Raw genomic sequence first — 7,827 nt, 5'->3', positions numbered from 1 at the left:
GAAAGTCTGGTGAAAATTTGAATACTATAAGTATAGTACTAACGGAGTTATTCAAACTTTTGTACAATAATAACCTAAAAAACACGGTATTGAGATAATCGCAGGTGATGTAACAGGTGGTTGGCAGGAGAAAAATTCCCATAACTACACTAATTTATTATTTTATATTATATATAAAAATAGCAAAGTACTTATTTTGTTTTACATAAATGTACCCTACTTTATACCTTCATAATACATAATTATGATACACAATTAAAAGTGTACATATCAGGAACAAAAAAAATAGTTCAAAATTTTGTTAAATTGCTGGTTGCGGCGTTTTATATTTTATTTTTTTTATACTAGAAGGAGTTGTCAGATTGGCAAACAATTTTAGCTAAATGTTCACATTTAAATGACCTATCTAAAAATGCAACTTTTGGAAAATGTAAAAAAAATTTAAAATATGGCCTACAGATAGTGGCGTATCCCCTTAATGTGAAAAATCATCTTGTAAACAAATGTTGTGTGACCAAATATGTTTTTTATTCCATCATAGATACGATATGCATTTTAAATCCGATAATTTTACAATAAAACAGTAATTCTGCAATTTTTACGATGTGAAAAGCGTTGAAGTGAGATTTGCAGCGATGAATACATTCATAAACAGTTTAAAAAGCTTATTTTTTAGTTTATACAACACATACCTTAGTGTTAGTGCCAGTTTCATATTCACTGAAATTGGCGTTGCGACTCTGTTATAAACATGCGATTTCAGTTCTTCTACATCCTGGATTTCTTCGTACAAATCAAAGAACTCTTGTTTAGTCAAACGAAAGTATTGCTTAAACCGCAGTTCGTCATCAATCAAATGGTTGTTAACCAGAATGTTGAACACACCCTCATCTTCACGCGTTTTATAAATCTCACTTTCACATTTTCGGCCCTTTGTCAAATTCAGTAGCAACACTTCCTCCTCTTCCATTTCTTCCTCATCCTCCTCTTCAAGATGTAATAAAATAGCGAGTCTATCCATGTCCATATCGACCACACCACACCACTTTCAGAACACGAATGAACAACAATTCTACAATCGCAATTCCGCCAGCGGACAGCGGACAACGGAGAGCGGACTCCGTTCTCCGCTGTCCGCTCTCCGTTGTCCGCTCTCCGCCGGCCGACTCCGCTGCTAGGAAAACCCAGCTTTACACCGAATGGCATCATCTAAGAATACGTTAGATAGTAACGAGACCAGGGTCAGGATCAGCCCCTAAAACGTAAAATATTCCAATGGATGCGGAAAACACAATACCCTCGCCACAGCAAACCTGCAGACTAAGTGATTGATTTGATCGAGTTATTGTACTAACGGACACATATAAATCATACTATCATACTTCATATTATAAATGTAAAAGTTGGTTTGTTTGTTGGTTTGAAGTTCGATCACGCATTAACTACTGGTCGGATTGGGCTAAAATTTGGCATGATGGTGGATCACATTCCCGATTGACATAGACCTATTCTTAACTTGAAAATCCTATTGGGCTCCGCCCCAGTGGCTCTGGAGTTTTTCATGTTAACCTTATGAGTATTCATATTTAAAAGGAATTGAATAATTTTGTAAGCTGTTCTAACTAAATAGTTTGATTCTATGATGGCATTAAAAAGTTATAAGGTTAACCAACAGGGTGCAACACTATTATTTTTTACCGGTCTTCTGAAAGTCGAAATTGACTAAATGCATCTTACTCATCTTCCTATACATTGTCATTTCTGTTAACGTTTCCCAACCTTTTCAACCCTACGATCATAGTATTTATTCAAAGAAAAAATGTATTTCCAGCACATATTTCGCCTTGAACCACTACAGTAATTATGTTCTGAGAAGAAAACTCAAAAAAATGTATTACATGTTTCATTTGTTAGGTATACATTTCAACATGGCACAACATACTGGTATAACTATTTGGTATTTGAATTTAAAATTAACTAGCATGCTTCAAGTGTGTAGGTATGCGGTAGTGCCTATGTATAGAACTGAAATAGAAATGGAAAGCTGTGCACGATGACGGCACACAGCTTATGATATTTGTTGACCGTGCATAATTTATATGGTGCAGATGAATGATATTTTCTTGATCGTATCTAATCATCAGACTATAAACAAAATACCCTTTCGAGCTAACGTATTTCGTCATATTCAGAACTCTGACACAAATATATATTGAAGTCATAAGTCATTTATTTGACCAGATTTACATAAATGCATTAGCTAAGCCAGAAATTACACTAATAATGCAATTTGTCTTGAAAAATGCAATGTCATATTATGAAATAACTTTTAAACTAAACGATGTTTAACAATCATACTAATATTATAAATGTGAAAGTTTGTGTGTTTATTTGTTTGTTTGTTTGTTTGAAGTTCAATCACGCATTAACTACTGGTCGGATTGTGTTGAAATTTGGTATGATGATAGCTCACATTCCCGAATAACATATAGACATATTCTTCGTTCGTGAGAAGTTCGTGAGCTGATTTTGAAAATAGTTCGAATTGCTCTCTTTTGATGTCAAAATAGAAGTCGGGTTCTTTTATTCTCATTTCTCCATGCCGGCACTGTATATACCAGATGAGGGAAGATGACTCCATAATAGGTTGTCATAAGGACATTCTTATCAGAAAAATTGGACAGTTGTTTTAACAGAAAGATGCCGGAACCAACCCTCATGCACACACTGTCGACATGGTCATAAAAACGAAGGGGTTTGCCTAATATTAAACCAAGGAACCTAACACCTTCTGACGACTCAATTCCCCCGTTGTCTAAAATAATAGTTGTGAGTGGATTGCCTTGGATGGAAAAACGGAGCGATTCAGTTTTGTTGGGGTTGAGATTTAATAAATTGGAGTCAAACCACTGCTTTATGTCGTTTGCTTCAATAAACGATTTTAATTCCAATTCCTCGGTAGTTGAGCCAGACAAGGCTTAGACGTGGCAATCGTGTCATCCGCAAAAAGACAGATCTCTCCAGCCTCAGCACTTGAAGGCAGCTCATTGATGTAAATGGAAAACAGTACAGGTCCTAGGACAGATCCCTGGGTAACCACACAAGTGACGATGTCCCGGGAGGAGACAGGGTGGAGCAAACCCAGAGCCGTCAACTCCTCTGACCTCAACGAATTGCTCTCTTATCGAAGGTATGAGGAGAACCACTCCTGTGCCAGCCCCCTAACTCGAATAGATTCAAGTTTATTGATGAGCAAATCGTGATTTACAGTACCAAAGGCCTTACAAGTCAAAGAAAAGCAGACAAAAATTTTCGTATGCATTGTTATTATTAGGATTATTAGTTCAAAATATGTCTTAAAATAAAAATCAGCTATCCTATGAAAGCAATATAATGTAGTATAAACTTAAACAGTTTTTATACCCACGATCACGAAGTTGTAAATATTGTGGTAGGAGTATGGCTCTGGGGAGTGGGAATTTTTGACAGGGGGTTTCTCCCTAGCTCTAATCCTTGTATCTTATCTTGCATACACCTACCATAAGACTGCTGATGTGTCAGTAAAACGCGATTAATGGTACTACGACAAGTTCTTGGAAAAATACACATTCATTCACGTCTCTGTTACTGCATCTCAAAAATCTTTGGTCATCGTAGACATATCCGCGATCACCCACAACCCAACCACTCGCGCTTTTTTACTTGCCACGACGACGACGACGACGACGTGAAAATAAAACCAACAAAACGCTATGCCTACTAAAAATTGGATGCATTTGTAGGCTTACTGGTGGTGTGTATTAAATAATGTAGTTATCACGGTCCTATACAAAACGCGTGTACAATTTACGGATTTTCCCTGGTTATTGTTAAAACTCTAGCACAGTTCATTTTCCTGTTTCCCGTTCGCTCGCACATCATGGACGATAGCTAATAATTTCATTTAACTTATAATTTACTAACTAAAGTACTTACCGACAACGTAATCTTTTGCATAGGTCAAAATGTTGTTTATCTCACTTGACTTAAAAAACGAACAGAAACAGAAACGAAATCGAAAAAATGCATTATTGTAATGAATATTGTAAACAACTTATAAACGTAAACATAATTGTATCAATGACAGTTTGCAGAAAGGGGTCTGGTCTAACAGATGAGTTCATAGAGGAAAGTGTGACAAAAAGTGCACACAACGGGGGTTTTAATTGCGGAACGTGGTTTTGGCTGAAAGGTTGGTCAAAATCCGTTACGTGCCCACAACTCCAAAAACTTAATAAGACTAAAGAGTCCTTGTAGCCTAGACGTTTTAACTCATAAAATAATTAAATAACTACAAAGTAAATTTATAATCTCACAGTATACTAGATATTTAAATTATAATCACTCCGGTGTTTGAAAATATATTTTTGGACGGTAAATAACTCTTTTTTTTCAGCGGTTGTTTGAAATAAACGAAATTAACATTGCTCTTATGGTGTGATAATCCAAGATGGATGACAGCTTCCATGGACTCCCTTGGAGAGCAATTGAAAACTACAAAGAACATTTCTAATCCCACAGTATGCTAGATATTTAAATTATAATCACATCGGTGTTTAAAAAAATATTTTTGGACGGTATATAACTCTTCAGCGGCTGTTTGAAATTATCCAAGATGGTCGCTAGCCTCCATAAAGACTCTTAGTATGAACACAAAAGTGTACACAACGTAGTTCTTCAATGACAGTAATTTTTTTTTGTAGAAAAGAATCATTTCCAGATATTTACGACGGCATTTTTGTAGGTCTAGCTTGTGTAACTATTGTGCGAAGTTGCACTTTGCGATCGCGCATTTTATGTTTTCTACAGTTACTATAAAGCATATAAATAATCTGTCTTTCAAACACTAAACAAAACGTTTTTAGGTTACTATAGGTTTTTCAGTTTGTGTGCATCGCAGGGTTGGAAAATCCACGCACACTGTTAAAAAAATATTTTCCTGCAGATGTGCAGAATCCCTTTATAAATTAAAATAGGCTAAAAAATAAGCACAACAAATTTGAAAAAAAAAAAATAACATGATCAATTATCAATTATTTAAGATGGGGACGCCAGTATGTGCGTATTTTAACCCAAATATGAGTGAAGGATGAGTGTAGGATGAGTGGCGCGATCTTGTAGTCTTGTTAGTGACTAAGGCCGACATGTTCCTTAGACACAGCTGTTAATTAATAGCCCATACAGCTAATGGCAACTAAGGGACCTACAGTTTATTGTGGAATCCGAACCACATTTTTTCCTCGTAATTAACGAATTGGTCTAATTACTAGGATAGTACTGAGGATAGTCGTAGTAATCACTAGTGCGGACGTTAATCCACACCAGGGGCCTATTTCATAATAAACTACAAGTTACAACTTGTAACTTGTAATTTCCATTAGATTTGCATTAGGCGATCAGCTGATTTACTAATAATATTAGTTTGTACTTTATTATGAAATAGGCCCCAGGGAGCATCGCATCCACAGTGCATCACTATAAATATCCACAATTCATGACCTCCTAGTAGCTGAATTACAGGACGCCACCTGTCCCATGGGCGTTATGGGTTGCCATGCTGGTGACAAAATAAAAACGAAATATAAATAGAAAATCTAAACAAATGGAAGAAATTCCAATCACATCATATTTACAGCGTGGGGTGAAAATAGAGAAGCCTGTACATTACATATTTTTTCCTACAGTCACCTGACAAAATTGGCTTCCTTGTACTGTTTATAGTACAGAAAGCTGCTAATTGCTGCATATTTATACTTTGCCGTACGGTTTATACTTTGCCGTACGGTTTATACTTTGCCGCACATCAGGATTCCAACGAAACAACACAAAACAGCGTGGTTCCATTATGCACGTAATCCGTGTACGCTTGGAAATAGGTTGGCAACACTTAAAAGATAATTATACTACGAGCAGCTGATTGACTATTATAACTACGATTTAACCTGTCATTTCGTGTTTATAGTTTCGGTATTTCTGAACTTTCTGGACTTTTCTTTTAAACGTTTTTAAAACCTTCCTACGATCTTAATAAACAAGAAAATACCTTTTAAGCATTTTTTTAGGCGTGGAAACCACTTCAAATTACAAAAACATATGGAACTATATTCTCAAAACACGGAGCACATTTCTTACCGAGGAAAAATAGCGGAGTGATATGGACCGCGGGTACTACTTTCTCTAGGGCACCATTTGTGTTGCCAGCTGAACCTAAAAACGTGTTGCATAGTGTTTGAAAGACTAATTATTTATATGCTTTATAGTGACTGTAGGAAAAATATAATGTGTAACACGAGTGAAAAAGGCCTTTGCTGCACTCGAGATCATTCCACACTCGCCTGCGGCTCGTGCGTAAACATTGCTCTCGTGTGCAGCTAAGTGCCACTTTCACCACTAGTTACACAAATAACTATTGGTTGAGTTTTCGACCACTGGACCACTAGTTCCTGTCTAATAGTCTTAGTACAGTATTATAATACTAATGACTTTTTCCTACAGTTATTTGACAAAGTGGGCTTCCTCTTGCACTGATTATGATTATTGCACGCCAAGTAGCTAATTAATGCATTAACTTACTTTTGCCGCAATCACTTTTTCGCTGCACTCTAATTTTGCCGTACTCCATCAGTATTCCAACCAAACAACACAAAACAGTGTTCTTTTATTATGCACGTAGTACGTGTATGCTTGAAAATAAGTTGGCAACTAAGGGAGTATGTTTTATCTATGCTACGACTACGATCAACTGGTGCAGTGTTTACCATTTCGTTCATTACTTGATACTTGTAGATTTCCCACTGGAAGCGTCCCTGCGCCGTGGTCGTCAAAAATATTGGCCTTTTCATTCATCCTCAAAGTACTCTGTCAGTGAGTAGTATGGCCTCTTCAATAAGTAATCCTTGAGTAAAATCTTGAATTTTTCTATTTCTTTAATATTTTTGATTTCATTTGGGATCTTGTTATAAATCTTGGAACAGATAAATTTAGGACCATTTGCTACTAAAGTGGAGTTTACCTGGGTAAGGTGGACATTTTAACATTGCCTTGCGTTGTAATTGTGGAATGCTGTATTTTTTAGGAAGAGTTGTGGATTCTTATTAACGCTCAGTGCTGACTCCAGGATGAAAAGTGCTGTCATGGTGAGAACCTTGGTCTCTCCAAACAATGGCTTACAGTGTGCAAGAAATGGTTCCGAGAAAATAGATCTTATGATTTGTAGGAGAAGTACTCGTTGGGTAGCTGGGCTGTTTCCCCATAGTAGGATCCCATATTTCATGATGCTGTGAAAACAGCCATATCTTCATTAGCACTTCTTTTTCCAGGAGTGGCTGGAGCCTTCGAACCATATAGCAAACTGCCGTGAGTCTTGCAGATATATTAACGATATGTTGGTGCCATCTCAGGTCATCACTGATGTTTTACAGAATTATCAATGTTAATGGTTGACCCTCCTGAGCGCAGTAATGGGCAACAATCAGGTTTTTCCTAATTGTGTATCTGAAGAGGCTTTGTCTTACTTCTATTCAGTTATTCAGTAATAGTTTATTCTTGTTACACCAACTACTCAGCCCTTCTTGAGCATTGATTCACAAGGATTGAGTATCACCTCCTCGTACATGGTGGCAAACATCATCGGCAAACAACCAGGTTTTTCCTGTCGTTATCGAATCGGGCAGGTCGTCATACTATCGAGGCCCAATAATTCGTTCCAAAGCAGTTTTAAGATGAAACATTTTATTTTTACTGATTTTTTTCTCACACACTAGACCTTGCCCACAAGCAAGCCTAGCA

Source organism: Macrosteles quadrilineatus, unplaced genomic scaffold (assembly GCF_028750875.1).
Source record: "Macrosteles quadrilineatus isolate MER2022 unplaced genomic scaffold, UCM_ALF_1.0 Scaffold_5__1_contigs__length_97177068, whole genome shotgun sequence".
NCBI classification, from domain to species: domain Eukaryota; kingdom Metazoa; phylum Arthropoda; class Insecta; order Hemiptera; family Cicadellidae; genus Macrosteles; species Macrosteles quadrilineatus.
This window is presented reverse-complemented; position numbering follows the sequence as displayed.